The sequence below is a fragment of the Heliangelus exortis genome, chromosome 6 (assembly GCF_036169615.1).
Source record: "Heliangelus exortis chromosome 6, bHelExo1.hap1, whole genome shotgun sequence".
In the NCBI taxonomy this organism is placed as follows: Eukaryota; Metazoa; Chordata; class Aves; order Apodiformes; family Trochilidae; genus Heliangelus; species Heliangelus exortis.
Genome location: NC_092427.1, coordinates 36662004 through 36683049, shown reverse-complemented (window position 1 = coordinate 36683049; position 21046 = coordinate 36662004). Strand labels below are relative to the sequence as shown.

Here is a 21046-nt window from a genome sequence, read left to right as displayed (position 1 = left end):
TGTTTCTTATGGTAAATTGGTTATTCACATACTGCTGTTTTTTTGAAAAGTGAGAAGCCTGGAACAAGTTGTATATCCTACCCTAATTTCCAAAGGAAAAACGTGTTGACTTTAATGTCTTAGCTTCTTGTGTGTCATTTGGGAAACAAAAAGCAATATTGAAAGAGCAAAGGTGTTTAGTTTTCTACAGAGTATGCTTCATGACTTGCAGCGTAGGCTGTAAGTCAGCTGCAAGAAATCCTTATTTACAAAATAATTATTTTGATCTTAGTTCACAACCCTAACATAAATTGATTAATGTTTACTCATGTAAACAGCCCCATGAAAAATCAATATCATAATCATTCCTGTTTAGTGCAGAAACAGTTGTGAAGTCCCTTCCTGCCCCTACAGTCTTGACAGCAGTGATGATTAGGATCCATCCAGCATCACAGCAGGTTCTGATTTTGTATCTTGCTCTCAGGGATGGTTTATCCTTTTGTTCCTCCTAAATTGAAAACAAATTTAAGTGTAAACCTCATTCATTACTTCTTGGGAAAGCAGTTTAGTCCTGTGTGGCAGTCTAAGTCCTGTATGGATTGTTGAAGCCTAAAAAGTGTGTTTTCTAAGGGAGGAGAAATTAAGGAAACTTTTGCATCCTGTGGAAGAAAAGAAAAAAAAAGTATTTTCAACACTTCATGATTTGCATACAGGAAGCTGGTCTGTTTAGTAATACTATTGTTAATTTTTGAATGTTTTCAAACTCACTGAAAAAGGACAAACTTGTAAGCCTGATTCCTGCTGATGTAAATTGGGATAACACTTGGTTAGGCTACTGTGATTTACACTTCTTAAATCAGGCCAAGTGCAGTTTAAATTGTTAAGTGGCTTAACAGAAAGTAATCTGCTTTGATTCCTGTATCTGATCAGTTTTTCCTCCAATCTGTGCAGTGTACTTAAGAAAGTAGTTTAACAGTTTGGTGAAATGTAGTTTACTACAGAAAAACAGAAGTATCATGTGATGCATTGACATTCAGTGTGTATGGGGAAAAAAACTTTTCTCATCTTGATATTCTACTTCCCAAGTAAGTGGGCATCTGTGTTACTGCACTTAGTCTCTCATCTTTGTAAAACCTTAGGTAGTTCAGTCTAACTGAACCTGACTGAAGACATTTTATCTCATCAAGATGTAAATGCAGGCAATCATACATTGCAGTTTTGTAGCTCTTCACTTAAAAGTTCAGTTCTTCTTGTTGTTAGGTACTTGAAATTAAAAATAATCCATGTGATCTGTAGAGCATGAATATTTCAAGTTGTAGTTAGGTGCTACCTTTTCATCTGCAGGTGGTAATTTTACTTATCTGTAGTTTCTGATAAAGAGCATGGCTAGAAATCTTACTGAGGAGAACAGGGTATCACCTATTTTACAGTTAGCAGGAACTCAACATGTATGTGTGCTAACTGTCTCCTTTTTTGGACAGAAATATAGAGTTGATTCAAGTATTTATGCATTAATCATCCATGGAAGGGAACCAAGGAATCAAGAATTACAAGTGTTTGTAGCCTTGTTTCTCTTGGAGTGTGCAGGAAAAAATTTTGTGATAAAAACAATGAGTTGGGCTGTGAACTATCCCATGGGTGTGCTCTTCTGGCACAATGCAGGTAGGAAACCCAGGATTAATGCTGAAAGAACTGGGAATTAAATGCTTTTGGCTGTAAGGATTCAGCTATGGAACAGCCTTTTAAATCAGATCAGTGAAATCTGGACTCCTACAAATGCTTCCAAACTTCTGGTTTTGAGAAAGCCCTTTCATGACAAGTGATATCTTAATGTAAAAAGCTTCCTCTTTGCTACCCTGACCTCTCTTTCAAAAAACACATAATAAAAAACACTCCCCCAAACAGTGCTTTTGTTTTTTAAGTGTGACAACCTCCAATATATCAGTAAGGACTTTACTTTTGCTTTTAATTTACAGAAACTGTAATATTGGTCTTGGTGGTGGTACAGAAGCCAAAGACCAGAGGATATATGATCCTGTTTGCTGTTGAAAATTAGGATAGGAGGTAATCACAATCAAGCTTCATGTTATCCTCATGGAAATAATGTCCTATGAAGAGCTATGCCTGGCTTACCCTCCCAGTTCTTGAGTAATAGCTCAAATATTATGGAATTGATTATTTTAATCAACTTGCTTATTGTAAGAGTCCAACTGCTCTTCTGTAATACCAGATCATGAGTTTCTTTTTCCCCTCGTTGTTACTACTGTGTGTTCAATAGTGCTTTTTAATTAGAAAACCACAGGACTTTAATCACTTTAACCACAGAACAAGAACAATTTGAGTTTTAAAAATCTAGTCTGAAGTGTCATGTAACCATTAGCCTGGAATTATTCTTTAGATTCCTTACTTTGAAGTTTTCCTACCTTATCATTCAGTATGGCCCTAAGTGCTTTCTCTTCTGAATTCCTTCCTTCACTGTTTTTTCATTCTGCTCCTCTGTTTTGTCTTAATGTATCTCTGCAGTTCTCTCATTATTCTCATCTCTCCCCAGACCTCCAGTAATTTTGGGTTTCTGCAGTTCTCTGCATACATATGTGATCATCCTTTTCTTGTCCTTTCTGTTTTAGTAAGAAAGGAAGTCTGGAGACTGAGGTGCAGTTTGATTACCCTTGCCTAGGGGAATAGAAAAAATGGTTGGTTTTTTCTTTTAGAGGGAATGTTGGGGACAGCTCTGAAAATAGCTGTGCTGGCCAACCATGGGACTGGCAAAGGGGGAATTTGAGAGAAGGGTTGTGCCCAAGAAATAGGGGATGTAAGTAGGATTCAGCTCCTTCTCCCCACTGCCTGGTCTGTAGCAGGTGCCTTGGGTCACCTTTTTTATCAGTTGCTGTACTGTGCTCTGATAAAAGATACTGCATCTGGGAGACTGGAAGTCCTTGTTACAAACTCTCCTGTGTGTCAGGAAAGGGTGGCTACATGCAAGCTTCTGCTTTCACCTCCAGCACCTCCTGTCCATTGGCAATAAGAGAACAATCACTTGATGTTTTTTCCTCTCTTCCTTAATGGAATAGAAGGATGCTGTCTTCCAAAATGTGGAAGAAGTGACTGGGAGCAGCCTGCAAACTCATTTGCTGCAAGTGTGCATATGACTTTATCTGCTGGAGTGAGTTTTACTGGGCTTTTCATAGAACTTAGCTGTAAAAGATTAAGGTTAATGCACAGAATTTTTTTTAGTCTCTTCAAAAAATTAAAAATACATTGCTCTGCCCACACAGAGAATACTAATTTTAGCTATGGGTATTTTAGTAATATCATGAAATTGTTAGAGCCATTTCTGAGCTGAGAACAAAATTATAACATTTTTACAACGTTTTCTGCATTCAGTAACTTTGAAGTATCACTCTAAAAATGATCCATGTTTTACTGGGTTTTGAAAAGTAATTTTATCAAAAGCCAGGACTGTAATTAATAAGCAAATGTAAATGACTTATATGTATTTAGGCAGGACTAGTGCTGTTGCTGCATGCTAGTGTAGCTTCTAAGCTCCCTAGATAATGAAAACACTTTCTTTAAGGACAGTGGTGCTTTGAGGTGCACCACTTGGAACTCCTTGATACAGGCATTTATATTTTTTTTATTTACTGGAAAAAATAATTCTTCTGGCACTTATGAAATGTTCTGTACCCTCATTTGCTTTGTTAGCTTTGAAAATTATGATTAGCATCTGCATTTAGAAACTCAGCATTGGCTGACTTCACTGCTGTAACAGATCCCACTGAAATGCAGAGATTCTGAATCTGGATGCAAATCAAATCCTCTTGACTTTTCTATCTAATGGTCTTGTTGGGGTCAGTTGCTGGAGGCAAAGTAGTAAAAAAAGCAGCTGTATAAGTATTTCTGGTCATTAACTTCTATCAGTGTCTGCTGTTCTTTCAGTCTTCCTGAACCTGCATGTTGCACTGGGGCTGTGGTTGTCTCTTTCGAGGCACTAAATTTTGTAGGCTGTGCTCCTGACTTTGTTGTACTTGGTGAGAGTTGAGTGTTGAGTCATGGCTATGTTTTGCCCTGCAAAATAACACACCTGGTATCTAAGTCATAACCAGGAGATCAGTTGGTAAAATCAGGATACTCTTTTAAAATTATTATTTTTTTTAAGTCTATGAAGGCAAACAAGCAGTTTTGTGGGAGATGAACCAACTTCTGCAAAATCAAAGTCACAGTTTCATTGTCAATATTTGGTATTGCTTGATAGTTGACACTGTGTTGTTCTGCAGTTGTATTCATTGCCAATTAACAGCTTATTTTCACTGTTATTAACACAAGCAGAAGAAAGCTCTGCTTTAGAGAAAGAGGAAGAGAAAAAATCTGCATGTCACAATGCAGTTAATTGTTTAGCCATGATTATTGTGCCTGGAAAAGACACTAGGAATTGCACAAGCAGTGTGTGGTGTGGATCCATCACTAGTTGTATAAACCATCAGTATGTGATTGTAGCAGTGCACAAGGGTGGTGGAAGGCAAGTTAATTCCTATAAATGCAGTGCAAGGTAGCACAAAGTGAGAGAAAGATTAAATAAAAGAAGGAAATGCCAGAACTTGAGCACTGATGCAGTTTCTGGTTGAGTTTCCTGGTACCATTATCATGGGCTGTGTTTTGTTTCTGGTTTTCTTACTGCCACCAAAATAGCTGGAGAGTAGAAAATCAACAGTTTTATTCAACCTGACTGACTTCTGTTTCTGGTATAGTTACTGCTACTATTCCCTTTTTCTCTCTTCTGGGAGGAAGTAGTGACTGTGTTGTCTTTAAAGTTGAAATACCCTCACACAAGTACAGGTGGTCAGTAGCATTTTTAGGGAATCACTGATCCACACTGGAAGTGTTTGCCCATCACCTGAAATACCCATGTGCCTGCTCCTTGTGCTTTCCAAATGCTCAGTAGCAGGGTTTTTTTAAACCACAAACAAGCAAAAAGAACACAGACCAACACAGATGAAACAAAAGGCACCAAGAGTTAGGTTGAGTTGCACTGTGTTCTGAGGGTGATCCAAGATGGACTTGCTGTGGTTTGATACAGTAAGATTCCACCTTCTCAGGTGGCTTTTCTACTCTCCATCCTACCTTTTGAGAGCTGTAAGCTGGCAAGAGAGCTTTGTCCTGGCAGATTAGTGGTCTGTATGACTCAACTTTGCTTCTATTGCTGGTGGTGGAAGAGCCAGCTGATGGTGAGCTATATCCTAATATATTTGGGGCCTGGGAAATACATAAATAAGTAAAATTAATGAGAGAAAGAGAGTCTTGAAAATGAAGTTTGACAAAATGGGTCAGATCATACAGTTTAATGAATAGCAGCTGAAGAACATCAGCATCAGAACAGAGACTTGGGTAGTTTGTTCTTCTGGTACCCAGTCCAAGAGACTTTATGCTTTATGCAGGATGTTACAACCACAAAAGTGTTTTTCAAATCTCTAAATCTGTAGGACTTTCAGAATGGCTTAAAAAGAACATAGTAGACCTAGATGGAAGATGTTCAGAAGTCTGAAATAGCTTTAATGAAAGTAAGTTCAGTAGATCTTTTCTGATGGGAAAAAAAAGGCCAGTGAAAATCAGTTTCTGAGCATGAAAGTCCTTTTTCAGACTTCAGATAGCAGCACCAATCTTTGAAAGCACATGCACATTGAAAATACCAGCCCTGATTTTAACTGGGAAGATGAACTTCTAGCAGTAAGCTGATCAGGTACCTGAGTGTTCTTGGAGACAATAGGATCTGTAAAAGATGCCTGCAATTTCCTTGCCATGTTTCAGGCTGAGTTTATTTTTGTATCTGGTGCTAATTTTAGGTAACAATGCTGCTAGCATACTTTAGTTCCCTCTTTTTCTGTTTTTGGCTAGTTTTGTGCTTATTATTAGACTGATACTAGGTCATTCAGCATGTATATTTTGTTTTGCTGTTGAGTTTTCACAGGGCAGATAGCAAGAAGGAGACCTCTTATTTTTTTCCTGATTACAGAATATATAGGTAGCTGTACAGTTGTGGAGCTGACATTGTGAAAACATTGGCTGGTACAGGACAGAGATGTGATATTTGATAGTTATTGTGTCTCCATGACTACTCCTTTGTCGCCCTCTGTGCCATTTCATTGTGGTTTTCTTTTTTTATCTTTTTTTTTTTCATTTTATTTTCCTTTTTTGTCTTCTGCTTTTGTTTTCAGTGTGGAGGCTTAATGAATCTCTTTTGGAAACACTGTTTCATGTCTACACATTCTGTGTGAGGAAAGGCTTCCCTGCTAGAGAAAAGCTTTGGGGAGCTTAGTTCCGTTTCAGCCCACTGAGAAGTTGCAGGTGATGCTTTGGCTGTTCCTTCAGAAAGCAGTGACTCATCCTGACCTGCAGCAGGGTTAAGGCACAGGTAAACCCACACTGTGCAGAACTTTACTTTAGGGTAGACATTGGGGTTTTTTTTCCCACAATATTTTCTAGACACTCAGTTGTGATTCAATAATAAAAAAAAAGTATTTTTTTTTTACATCATTGCCAAGCTTGTTAAAAAGCTGTTGGATTCTGTAAGAGAAGTCTTTAAAACGATCTATATATCTTACTACATTTAATTGTTTTATGAGGTTAAGGCATATAAATGTGAGAGAAACTGTGTGGGGCTGAGAGCAAAAATAAGTGGCTACTATACTTGGAAGGAAAGTTTTATTTAATGTGAGCTTTATTTAACAGGCTAAAAAAATTAACCCAATTATTGCTGTTCTGTGTTCTAGTTTTACGTTTCTTCATTTCAGCTGAGGATTTTGGGGCTGAGCAGCAATGCACAATTTTTTTCCCTTTCACAAACAAAGAAAATGGGTCCTATTTAAGTAGACACAACATATTGGTCAAATAAGGCAGCACGTTTGAATGGTAATGTGAGAGCAGGCTGAGTAGAAGAGACTGATTCCCCATTCTGTGGTTTTCCTACTCTCACTCTTTGAGAACAGAGTATTTCATATTGTCAGAAATCAGTTGTATCAAAGCCTTTGTGTACCATGTGCTTTCTTGTGCCTTTCTGCAGTTCAGTTCCATTTCTGTGTTACTCTGACAATATTCCTCACTGTTTACATGTTAATTATATAAATATGTTTAGCTTTTCCTTACCTTGAGTCCAGAACACAATATTTTAAACCATTTTCTCCAGCTTTAGTAGGTCCCTACAGGCAAAAGTATTTTTTTTTTCTTTTTTTCTGGTTCTATTAGTACATTGTTACAATTCCTTGTCTATGATTTGGAACTGAAGTTGACATCACTGCCCTTGGCTGAAAGAGGCAGGTTTTAACCTTGATACTTGGGTGGTCTCCACCCAAGGTTTAGCCTTAATAGGGTATGGAAAAGAAACTTTGGGAGTTTGTCCAGCATGTGACTGTAACTGGCATGGTTTTGTTTTTCTGAGCACAATATAAACCATGCCTCTTTTTGAAAAATTAATTTCTTGTCTCAGGATTCTCTGCTTCAGAGCCTAAGCTGAGGTAATATGTTGGCTCAAAGATAGGAGGACTGTGATTGTCTCCTTTTCCAGGGAACACTTTAAGCAAATAGGAACCACTTAGTAACTTGAATAACTTATTGTGGTGGCATCGTGGCACTTTGTTGTGTTTAAATTTTACATCTGAGTAGCTATTTAGGAAAATGTGGATATGAAATTCAATGTGTAGGTAGCTCACTAACAGAGACATGTTTATATTGATGTCTTCATAAAACATTTATGATAATGACAGCTTTCAGAATAGGAATTTGTGTGTAAAGAATTTTCTTTAAAAAAGGAAAAAGAAGTGGTTTGATAAACACTGTGGGCATATTCTTATTCTGGCTCTGATGCACTTTTCAGGAAAAAAAGGGGTTTTAATTCAGGTATCTGGATTTGTAGGGCTATGCAGTTTAACTTCATAAAACAAAAGCAATCTTGAACATTTAAAAAATAGATTTCTGATAGAATTGATCTTTAGGCATGAGAAAGAAACTGCAAAGCTGAAGTTAAATTTCCTGTATAATTCTGATAGGAAGGTATCAGACACTGAGAGGGTATTGCCTGCTTAATTTTGAACTCTGTCTCTCAGACTTTTTTCCATTGTTTTCTTATAGACCTTGCATCCAGACTCATCATATTCTTTATCAGCCTTCAAGGTAGTTACTTGTGTGGTAGGAATGTGGGATTGAAAATAGGTGGTATTATGGCAAACTCTGGCCAGAAGGAAGGAAAATACTGTCCTTGTCCTGAAAAAAGTTGCCAAAGAATGGTGTGGGCCAAATTTTAACTGTGAATAAGAAATCTGACTGTGTTTTATAATGAAGTGTGTTTAAGACCTGAGCTGTTTTGAAGATGGAATCCCAAATCACCCAAGTAGTGAAGGATGTTTTTCAGTCCAGTTTGGCTGATGCTAGAGTGCCACTTCATTTCCATAGATGCTTCATCAGTTGCCTGGGGGAGAGCTGCAGTTGCAGATGTTGAGAAATTTAAGTCAGGCTCCTTCTTCTGCTGAAAATCAGCTCTATCTTTAACAGATAGAATCCCCCGATTGTCTTTTAAAAGCAGGTTCCTGTAAAGGTTGGGGGTTTTTTCCCCTCTGGACAAAAGGTTTTAGATCAAAAAAGATGGAGCATTTCCCATGGGGATGGGGAGATAGGAGTTTATGGAGAATATGAATACTGGAGCTTCCCAGCTTGGAAATTGCTTTTGAATACAAACACAGGTAAGTTTAGTGTGCTATTACTCAGAATAATCTATTATTTTCTTCTGGTTTGCTGTAGATCACTGTGTTTTTGAATACTGATGGTCCAGGTTAAGCTTTATTTATGTTCCATGTGCAGTTTTTGCTTGACTCATGCCTTCTTGTGTGCAATTCTGACAAGAAGTGAAGTGCAGGTGAGGGCTTTTTTTATTATTATTATTTTGTAGCATTTGGGGTCTAATGGGATTACTGGGGCCTGATCTTCTGCAAGTTGGTAAATCAGTTTGGTTTCAGGCAGGTGCTGTACAGATGGCAGTGACATTAGACTGAAGAGTTGAGTGGTTAGAAGTAGGAGAGACAAAATGGTCAGCAGTGTCTCAGGCTGCCAAGTGTGATACCCTCAGAGGATCCATTTAACAGAGAAAAACAAGTTAAATAAATTTAACTCCTTGTTCCCAAGTCAAAACAGAAGGAGAAATGCAAACCAAAGATTGAACAGTCCAACTGGGTGAAATAATCTGTTCCTACACCAGACCTGGCAATCTGCTTTGCTTCAGTCTGGTGATCTGTGCTGGTTTGTATTTTGTTTAAAGCACTTTGCAGGTCATCTGGGAGCAGCTGTCTAAGGAACACTGTTTGGGTTCAGGTACCAGCTTCTCCTCATGGCTCAAAAGGAGCAGTGAAGGACAATATTTGCAGATCAGGAGATGGAGACCCCAGAGACAAATGCTGTTTGTTTCAAAACCTTTATATAAGATTATATATATCTTTCAGAAGTAGATTAAAGCCTTCACTTTACCAACATATCACGTGAGCAGGATTCTGCCTGATGGTGAGCCTGGCTTTTCTGCACTCCTATCTTCCCTAGTAAACTGTTCCAAGGTTCAGCTGCAGTGGATGCTAGGAAATTGCAGGCTGTTTCAAGGTTGAATTGATCTGGCTTTAATTGTGAGCTGCTGGATCCTATTGCATTATTATCAGCAAGGTTGAAAAGGTCTTGCTACCAGATCTCCTTCTCAGTGAGTGAATGCTTATGTCTGCTAATCAAATGACCTCTCAGTCTTCCCTTCATTTAGCTGATGTAGACTGGGCTCCCTAAAATTCCAAAAATGGAAAAAAATAGATGGTAGAGGAAAACAAATGACACGTGGTGATCAGAGCCTAGGAGGTAAAGCCAATAAAATTGTTTTTATGAAACAACTCCCACTCCAGGGACAGAAAAAGGTGCCTGAGAAAATTTAAGTAGACCTCGAGGTCTTTTCCCAGGTCCTTGAAGTCCTTCCCAGGATGTGAAATGGTGCCTGGCATGGGCAGTGGTGCCAGCACAGATCTTGGCCAAGCACTGCATTGCAATTTTGAATGGCTGCCTTTGAAGCAATTACCACAAACCAGGAAGGTGTTAAAGCAAATTTCCAGCTTGACTGAGACACTGGGATTTGGATTAGCATTTAGGATGTTGGTCCATCTGTTTCAATAAGGAGAAATACCATATCCAGTACATAATGTTTAAAGGCTTTTCCTTCTCAGACATGACTGACTTTACATCTCTATTTGATGTTGATTTAAGCTCTAATTTTGGGGGCCACTTCCCTTTGTGTAAATTCCCATTGCATTCATCATGGATGTGCAGAGTCTGCTTGCCAAAAAGAGCCTGTAGTGTTGTAATCCTCTGAATTTAAGGACTTGTAAGGTAACAGGGGAAGAGCTAAGAATAGCTCTAGGAAAATGGTGATTGAAGGTTGCTACTACCAGAACCATTCATCCAGCCTCCAGCCCACTCTGTGCTTTGCAGCTGTGCCAGAAAACATGCTTCATGGATAATTCTGACAGCTGTGGCCTGTTCCCTATTTCTTGGCTAAACTGAAAAAATCAGGAGCTGTGTCTGTGCATGTGCTCTCTGGCAAAATACCCTTTTGAGAAGTCTTGGAGGAGGACATGTAACTCAGTGGTGTGCATCTACAGACTTTGGTGTGCACTCAGGAGCTCAAGGCACAGAGAGGAGATGCAGGATTTGGTCTTTTATTGAAACTGGTGGAATTTCGGGTGTCTTGCCTGGCTGTGCTGTATTCTCCTGCTGAGTATGTCAGAACTTTTTCTAGTCTTGCAGGCTGAGTTGATACACAGCTTCTGGGAAGTTAGGTGCAGGGTTTGATGAGTGAATTCTTGAGCCTACCCCGTGCAGGGAGCAGGTTAGATAGATAGAATTCAGTCCTCAGAACCCAATTCTGTGACTGCTGCTGCATCTTCCAGGATCAGGACCTGTACATGGTCTCTGTTCAGTTTTCAGGTGTTGTTATTTGTCTTTTCCTGAGTTTTAAAATTCCTGTACTGCATTCCTCTGTTTTCCTTTGTCATTCCTTCTACTAGTTTTTTGTGTCCTTTTAGCTTCTGCTCTAATCCTGTGCATTGTTTCATTTGAAAAAAGTGCAACAGTGCTGAAGATACCTGGAAGCAAGTCAGTAACAGCTGAAGAGTGAGTGAAAACCAAGTCTGACAGTTTCTTTATTTTAGATGAAACTGCCTGAATTAGATCTCATCAGTTTGATTTTTTAATTTTTTTGTATGGAAGCTGGAGTTTGACTAGAAGGTGATATGGGTGATGGAGTCTCTTGGATACTGCTTTTTTCTTGGTGACAAGAAACTTTTTTTCATTGGCACACCAGCTGATGCTCTTAACTTGGAGAATCCTAGAATCCTTTAGGTCTTCAGTGTTTGTAAGTCTTGTGAATTTTTACTAGTTGGACATCAATATGGAAAATGGGTGTCCTTCAAAGTACTGTTCCAGCTAGTTCAGTGCAGAGAACATATTCTTTGTTTCTTACTGCTTTGTTTGCAGTGTCAAATTGGCTTTCAGGTTGAAGATAATGCCACATAAATATTGCAAATAAGATCTGTGTGATAAAGATTATGCATGTGTATTACTAAATAAATTTAAAGCTTTGGCTCAGGAGGAATTTCAACTGGAACTGTTGAATGAAATGAAATGCAGATGAATGTGAGATTTAACTCGGGGTTAACTTGAGAAACATTTAAGTAGGCTTAAAAATTCAGATTTCAAAAGTTAAGTGAAACATGTTTAGCTTCAGACTGCTAATCAACACACCAGCAGTTCATTCCCTTCCTTCTTCTCATATCATTCCTCTGGTTTGTCAGTTTTTTTTTCTTCTGTGGAGGAATTCAGGACCAATGCCTAAGGGTTATCAGGAGTTTGGGATAAATTATTTGTCTGATTAAAAGCACATGGTGCAGGAACTGGCATTTCTTCTGGAAAGCCTTACGTTGGGAGGTATTAACCTAAGGAATATATTCAGTATCAATGCAAAGATAAACTGTGCTAAGCTTTGAGTTCTTGTGTAAGAAAAAACACTTGAATGAAAGGAGTAGGTGTGACCTATCTGAAAGTGGTTTTGCTACATAGTTGGTCCCTCTGGAGGGTGTTGAATCTGGAATTAATGATCACTGATATGGATTAACTAAATATTTGGGTCTTTTCAAGCCAGAAAAATACAGAAAAGACCTGTGTGTTGCTTTGGTTTAGTTTTTTTTTCCTCTAGGTGAGAATCATGTTTAACTCCTCACTCCTGATTGTCATCCATATTAAATTAATGAGTTTTAGAGTAGCAAGACCAGACAGTGAATCAATCAAAGACATTCTTCTGTTGAGCTTGGCTTTTGCTGCTGCCAGTGAGGTGACTTCTAATCCTTCAGAAAAGATGAATTCTGCTTCTCTGTCATCAAGATCCCAGAGAGTTGTTTCTGCCAGGATCTCTCAGTTTTCTATTTGCTTCCTTTCACTGAATGAAAATCTGTATTAACCCTCACTGCATGTTGTGGGAGGTTTTGCTTGCTGTTGCTTTTAGATTTTGGAGATGTTTGCAGTTCTGGGGCACTGGACTGCTCAGCTTTCAGCTTCAGGAGCTGTTGAGGCTAATGGATAGTGGTAGTCTTGCAGGTACAGCTTCAGTCTGTACAACACAGACTGACTTAGAGCTTGACTCAGAACAGTACCCTCCATCCTGAGGAGAGGACTTAAACAGTGGTTTGTGGAGCCCAGAATACTGTATTCTGAACCCAAATTAGCAGCCTGGCTCTTGTCTACCATTTTTCTACTTTCCTTCCAATCCAAATTTCAGTGTTACCAATTAGACATTTTAATTTGAGTGCCCACTTCTCCATCCCAATCTTTCTCTATGTGGATGTTGCCACAAATGTTGTGTCTTTCTCTATGTATATGCCTGTGTCCTTCATAAGAATGAGATTCACCCTGCCTACCCAGGCAATAATTATCTCCTCAGGTCCCTCCTGACCTGGATTATGCTCTGAATACCATTAAAGGTGCAGAAAAACAAGCCAGCCACAAATAAAATTCCGAAAAGGCAACAGAGGTTGGGTTATACAATATGCATGACTAGCCTAGCACTTTTGTCTCCAGGGTGGCTTTCTTTGTCAGTTTTCACACATCCTCTTTTATGTAAACAGCCTGCACAATTGGCATTCAGTACTGCCTGGCTGATCCATTAAATAAGGAGACAGGACTTCAGGAAATTCTGTGTAATATTTTTTGCTATGGGGAGAAGATAAAAGAAATTAAGATAGGTCCTCAGTCTAGAGAAATAGAAGGCAGGAGAGAGGAGCAGGGCATTGAATGGATTCTGCAAAACACAACTTTTGAGGGTTTTATAAAAATAAACAAATTTTCTGAGATTCTGAGATGCTCTTGGTCTTTCATAAGCTCACTGTACACTAGGGACTGGCTTAGCAGTTCCAGGCTACAGAAGTACTCAGACAGCAGGAGGATTTCTGTGGTGGTAAGAGGGCAGGGTTGGCCTTTCATCTGCATTTTTAACTGAGCTCCCTCAGTTGAGGGCAGGATAGAGCCACTCTGCAGGCATACATCGTGCTCTGCTCTGGCAGACCTGCAGATGGCAAGTCCTACCTTGGATTAATACCCATAACTTCTTGAGAGCCCAGTGCTTTCTAAACCACAGGCTGTAGCAAATCAGTCTTGGTTTGGAGATTTTGCTGTGCTGTTGACCTGCTGGCTGTTTCTCATTTTGATATTTATACTCATACTACTCATTTTGGTATTTATTTTCCCTCTCTTTAATTCTCTGTTGCTTACATTCCTTAGGGCAGGAATTGAATTGTTTCTCACACTTTCTAGGCAGAGTGTGATCCCTGCCTGGGGACCTTGCTCAGTACCTTAACACATGACTACCCCCTGGGCAGTTGCTTGGAGCTTCACTGTTTGTTCCTGGAATGTCAGAATGCTTTTTGGGTTTTTTTATTCCCCATGTCCATCAAAATTGGACAGACCAACCTAAATTGAGTATAGCCTGCCATGAGGAAATCCAAATAGGAAGCTACTCAAATTTGATGCTTATGAATGTTTTCAGTCAATAATTATTTTGCTTGATAGAGAATTTTTTGTAGTGCTGACTGTCTCTTCCCAAGAATCCAAACCATCCTGGGCATTTGTGCCAGCTTTTGACTTTCACCTGTTAAGAGATCATGGCTGAGTTTTTATTTTTATTTTTAAATTTAATTTGTTTTATAAAGTTTGTTCTCACTGCCCATACTGCAGCCATCATACTTCTGTCACCCTAAGGGATGCTTCTCTCAAAGTAAGGGATGATTTCTCTGTTTTTTCTGGCTCCAAGCTGATTGAAGACTTGTGTGCAGTTCCACAGTTCTGTGATGGTTGTGCCACTTTCAGAATATATGTGGGTTAGCAAATTTTTTTATAGATTTGCACTCAGAATAGGAATTAAAACTTGAGGGTTGGATTCTTTCCTGCATTTTTACCATGGCTACAGCTTCATAGCTTGGGATGCACAAGCAGCAAAGTCCATCATGACATTTCTTAATAAGCATCTAAGTTTACCTTTGCAAACGTGGAAAAATAAAAATATTATGCTGTTAAAAACTGCACTTGTGAAAGCTTGATGAGTTTAACTTGTGCTGAAGGAGATTAATCCACTTGTGTAGTGTATCTGGTTGGTTTTTTTGTTTTTTTCTTTTGAGTCTAAACACTTCAGGATTTCACAGGTGAGGTTTGAGAGTGCAGGTGTCCTGTGGAGAGCAGGAATGGTTTCTCAAACAAAATCTGACCCCATTTTTTTGGGAACTTCATGCTGAGCAGCTCTGGTTGTGAACTGTGACCTGCAGTAAACTGTGGCAAACCCAAGCAGTAGGAAAGAAATCATTCTCACAGAAGTAAAAGGTAAAGTGCAAGGGCATCAGGTCCTTTCCTTACCATAGAAACTGGCATAGCTCCTCAGCACATCAGCTAAGCTAACCTTGCTTTATGCCATCCTACATATTCTTAGGATAAGGCTAGCAAGTGTTCTTATAAATTACACATAAAAATACTTTTCAAGGTGAATGGGAAGTTGCTATATATAATAAATGCTTAATCTACTTAAATCAGGCCTTAAAGAGTCAAAGTTTTCTCCACTGGGAGTTCCTCAGTAATTGTGAATGCCACACAAGCAACACCTTTTCATTTGCTTTCAGGGTATGATACTGTTGTATCTAAATCTCATCTAAATCCCAGTTTTACAATATTGTAAGACTGATTTTAAATGATGAATTTTAGTGTGTTGATATGCATGTTGGTTTTGGTGAGTGTAATGGTGTGTCCTTACAGGCATATTATGTGAAATTACTATAATGCAGTGCTATTAGCCTGTAGCTATTTTTAGCAGTTTTCCTTGCTTGTCAGCAGAGTTCTTCAGTTTTACTTTTGACTTTGAACATTTTGAATTAAATCCATTTTATTCAGATATCTCTCATTCCAGTGCATTTTTGTTGCATGGGAAGAGATTCTTTTTGTGCTGTATCACATTTTGCTCCAGTTACACATGCCCAAGGACTGTCTGCAGTTTTGAGGGTCTTCTTTTTCTTCCATGATGATGATCTGTCCATGATACCTGGCTGTTTTCACCTGGGGGGGTTTGTGCACTGCCATTATCTGTTATAAGTACCAATGAATAGATACTGCTGGTAAATGTCTGATCTGTGAGTTTCTCTGTGATGTTATGGTGTTGCAGGCTTCATAAATAAATAAATGTTGCCCCATCTTCTTATATAATATTAATAGTAACATATGCAGTAATATTAATAGTAATATAAATAATTACTAGCACATGGTAGAAGTTGAAGTTTGTGTGTTCTACATAAATGAAGAGTAATAAGAAGTGGTTTACTTTCTAAAAAAAAAACATTAGAAGAGTTGGAGTAGCATCTGTCCAAAGTATTTATGTATTAGTCACTCACTGAAAATGGTTTTCCCTTTAATCCTGGAAAAAAATAGATGTAATATACCAAATTTGATTGGTATTTGATTGGTAATTCAGGGTGATATCCCTCTTCAAGAGGAACAAGGCTTTGTTCTGCACAAATGTAATTATGAACCTAAAAACCAATCTTTGTGTGGGAGAAATGACATAAAGTTATAAGAAAGATTTTCCTAAACACAAATGTTTTGGAGGATCAGCGCTAACAAATTGTTCTTATGATCTCCTTCCTTCATCCATGAATTGGTGAGGTTTTTTTGATATAAAAAATATCTAGGAGTCTGTACCAATGTCTGACTGAATTTGAACACTTAGCCTGGCATAATTACTGCATAAGGATTGTATAATTTAACATCATAAATCCATTAGTAAGCTTGTATCCCTGTCTTTCTGTAGATGAGCTTCACTGGTAGAAGGGCCTCTACTTGCAAGTACAAAACATAATTTTTTATTTAGTTAAGCTTTTGAATTTGAGGTTTAAAAAAACCTGTAACTTCAGCCGTGGTAATTGCCATTTATATACTTGTGTGTGTGTGTATAAGTATAGGTATATGTATACACACACATTTTTTATAATTATATCTAATATGTTAGCATGTGTAGATGTGCCTACTCAGCCCAGCCACCCTTTCCATTTACAACAGGAAATGTGAAAATCCAGAGCTGAGGAGTAGTAGAAATGAGCTGCATGTCAGCTCCTGTTGCCATGGTGACTGGGGGGGAGCTGAGTCTTGTCTGGACTGTGCACTCAGTGAATAATATTTAAAAAGAAGAAACGTATGAAAATTTTCCTAACAGTTTCACTTAGGCTTTGGTTGGGCTGTACCAGAGCACACTGTAGCTCAGGAGTCATTTCCAGTTCCCTAATGCTAAACTTAGGAGTGATTTACTGTCCACAGCAGCAAGAACTGCATAATTTAAGAGCAGTGTTGAGTAAGGATAGCTTTCTGCTCATTGCAGTAGGTACCCATGCATTAAACAACTTTTAGGGTCATGCAGGTTCTTATTTCTCTGCTCAGGAAATACCTTGTAGAGGTGTGATTATAAATAAGAGAGAGTAAGGGATGCTGGAGTCAAGCATTCCCTCCTGAAGCTGCCTGACTGCCTAGTTCAGCACAAGGGAATGGGAAGGAAAGGCCTTGAAATATTTATTGGAATGTGTAATTTTTATGGCATTTAAAACACACCTGGGTTTTCCTCTCCGTGCCACATCCAGTCTGAAGCCTCTTGAAATCTGTAGCTTTGTGAAAGCAGCTTCTGGCTTTTATTCTCTGGTTGTTTTGCTTCTCTGCTTCTGAGTTAATGCTGTACTTGTGCTGGAAGTTTGTGTTATTTTTTAAAAAATGCTTTGTGTAACTTCCTCTTATCTTATTTATTCTACCAACCTGTTGTGAAAACAAATATCATAGTATACTTGTTATTAGCTTAGTGTGACCTGAGATAGATTCCTGTGTGAAATTCCTTCTGATTGCAGACAGCATCCATCCTTTGCCACATGGAATGATTTGACTGGCTACTGTGAGCATAAACAGTGTTTTCTGACCTGTAGAAATAGTGGTTTAGACTTTCAGAAATAGTGTTTTAGTCTAGATTTGGCAGCCTGAACAACATTTTGCTCTTTACTGTAAAATGATATTAAAAAAAATCCATAATTGAATTTACTCTATGAAGGCAGATTTTCAGGCACCTGATCTTTGTGAGTGGCACTTGCAGATGCAAACACCACAGGATGCAGTAAATAAGTTACCCTAATCCTTATTCTCAAACCTTTACCAGCAAATCACTAACGAGGGTGTTACCATACTAGCTGGCTCCAGTAGGCACTGAAGAAACATTCCTGCAGGATCTTGGAACACGAACCCGAAGCTTTTTATGTTTTGATGAAGTATCAGTGTAGTAATGCAAGAGTTTCTTTAACAAAATTCCCAGGCATTCCTGACTTGCAGTTTTCAGTGCTCCAGTCCTGCTGTTTGCTTCTCCCTGGAGCAGGGAGCTGGGCAGAGTGGTTTTATACCAGTCCTTGTGATAAATGTGGATAACAATGTTATAATCCAAGTGTGTTTTTCCATGCATTAATTGGAAGGCAAGTTTCTCAGTTTTGGGGTTGTTGGTTTTTTTGTTTGTTTGTTTTTCTTTCCTGTAGACTTGGTACTTGTGAAGCCACGTGAAAGCTTTTTTTTCTACAGAGAGCCATAACACAATAGTTATTCATAAGTGAGAAAAAAAAGTAGAAGGAGTTGGTGGCATTTAGACAGTCTTTCAGATGAGAAGACAGATACATGTTCAGCTTCACTCAGGAGTGCTAACTGGGAATCTCAGTTTGATAAAGGTCTTTAAAATAGGAAAAGGTACTTGGATCCCTCTACACTGGAAGAAGCTCTTTCTTTTTGGGCATATCTTTCCCCACTTTCCCATGTCTCTGAGGGAACACTAAGTATGAATTGCCACTGGAGATTTTGGGAGGATAAAAACGTCACGTCTAAGTGTTGTGGTTTTAATTCTGAAAGGAAGCAGATTGCTGGGACATTGTTTCCCCACTAATAAAAACCAGCAGTAAAAGTCATTGGAACTGTTTGTATACATTTAACCACAATCTTGCTTTGCAGTTGCAGTGTAAGGCATGGAGTGAAGCTGCAAAGTTTTTATTTTCCCAGCGCTGCTGCTGAGATATGGTGGGAAGTTTTATGTGTAGTTAAAATTCAAGCTCTAGATTCTGTTTTTTCATACTACTCCAAAATAAATACATTGGCTTTTTCATAAAGATGAAATCTTTGGAATTAAGAGCCCTGTGCATTAGTAATATTTTAGGGTATTGTATTACAGAATCACTTCAGTTGGAAAAGACCTTTAAGAACATCCAGCCCAGGGTGTGGGGCTCCTCTCCCAAGAAACAAGTGGTAGGATGAGAATCAGTGGCTTCAAGTTGTGCCAGGGGACATTTAGGTTGGATATTAGGAAAAATTTCTTCAGGCTCTGGTACAGTCTGCCCAGGGAAGTGGTGGAGTCACCATCCCTGAAGCGATTTAAAAGCCATGCAGGCTGTACAAAGTTTTTTAACAATTGCATTTAGAGGTGCCAGTTTTGTTTCCTTATTGTTTTATGTTAGGCAAGTGGGATTGTGTTAGCAGGCTGTGCTTAGAGAACCCCACTTTGTGATGGTGTGATTCACCAGCTCTGAGTGGCAGTAGTAGGCAAAGGGAGCAGAGACAGGCTGTAACATGCAGAAAAGGTACAGACAGAGAAATTTATAGCATAAAGATGGTGAAGCTTCATTAAAAACTGTTCTGCTGCTTAAAACTGTTCCACCTTGCCAGCCAAATGTTATTTTAATTTGCTCTTCAGCACATGTACTTGCAGCCCTGTTGGTTTGACTGTAAGCCTCCAATATGGGTAGCTGTGAAACAGAGGAGTCATTTATCTGAAAGCCATGATCAGCTGAGGCAGCATCACTGTTCCTTGGGGGTCTTTGTGTCCCTTTCTTAGAAAGGTGGCAGGCAGGTGGTGGTGCAGCTGGTTGGGTTTGATGGAGGGGATTAAAAGAGCAGAAGGATGCTCTGGCCCTCCTCGGGGGAGCTGGCTGAAAGCTGGTGTCACTGCCTGGAGAAAGCAGTGCTGAGGAAGGTTCTCCATCCAATGGAAAACAATCTGCCAAAAAGAGAAGCAGAGCAAAGAGAGGCTGGGTGTGAGGCAGAGAGTGCCAGTACTCCACTTAAAGCTTATTTTTTTGGCATAAGTCTTACTAAGCACCTTCCTCACCTCTGTTCTTCAAAAAGTGAGGATCTGCTCAGCATGAAAGAGTCACTGGGTTTGAATCCATAAAGTGCTTTACAAATATTCACTACAGCTTAAAAAAAAAATCAATGGAGTTATTGTTGGGGAAAAACTGATAAATATTTTGAGATGATAACAGAGAATGTCAGCCCCTCACTGTGGAGAAGTTGGCAGGCTTTCTGAATGAGGCAATTTGGACTGGTTTTCCATATTTTTTTTGCCAACTTTGCTGGCACTGAACTGGTCTATCAGAAACATCATGAATAATTTTATCAGAGTGAATCCTCTGAGAGAAATAAGGTGACACTCTTATTTCTATGGGAAAAGATCATATATATACAGAAAAAACAAATCTTCCTTTGACTTCTTTCAGTGAGGTGGGAGGTGGAAGGGTTGTGTGATTAGCCTCAAATTAGGGTATCGAAGGACTTTAGGAATTTGCACCTGATCACTGCAATAACTTTTGGCAGAGGCATAGAAAAATACCATTCTTAAAAAGTGTGTGAAAAAAGGGTTGACTGTTTAGGAAAAGCAGGAAATAAAGGGCAAGACAGAAGTACACCAAATGATGAGTGTGTTCAGTGGCTGTAGTTGTATAATCTAAACTCATAAATGCAATGTGAGCCTAAAAGTTTGGGCAAAATAATGTTAGGATGGGGCTGGAATCAGCTGCTTGCCCCACAGAGGCTGGAACATCAGCTCCTTGCTTTGGTTTAAGCTTTTCTCACAAGAAGTGCTGGAGTAGAAAAGTTGGTGGTGGATAAAAAAGTGCTCTGAAAAGAATGGATTTCTCCTAATAAAAAAATAGGGTTTTATCAAAAGTACCACAGTGTCTGGGAGCAGTGCAGTTGAAGGATTTCATTTAAAGAGAATTTTGGCATTGTTGTAATCTAGGAGAGTTATTGCCAAAATAAACTTCACTCTCCCTATCCAAATGCTTTCCAAGTGTTGTCCTTCTACATCCTGCAAGGCACAGATGAAAATTTTTTAAGAGGCAAAAGAAAATGATGTGGTTTTTTTCGGAGTACATCATGACAATCAGAGCATGCACATTTTCTTCTGTCACTCTTTTTGGTTTGTGGACGTGGAACTAGATTGAAAGTTTTCCAAGGATAACAATTTTAGGAAAACACAAAAAGTGGCAGCAAAAAAGTTTTAACTGAGAGAAGCTCTTGCAAGAGATCTTGTTGTTCATTGTGGGCAAGAGAGCTTCCCCTCTTTCCTTTGGTTTTTAGGATATAACTTATCTTTTTACTGAATGTTGGGCACGTTTTCCTGATTGGCATTTCACTT

General features: G+C 38.9%; 1 protein-coding gene across 4 annotated transcripts in view; it reads left to right on the top strand.

The window, feature by feature from the left end:
* The window catches only part of HECW2 (HECT, C2 and WW domain containing E3 ubiquitin protein ligase 2), a 140627-nt gene that overhangs the window by 17955 nt on the left and 101626 nt on the right, over window positions 1-21046 (top strand). The gene's annotated exons all lie outside the window — the stretch shown is intronic.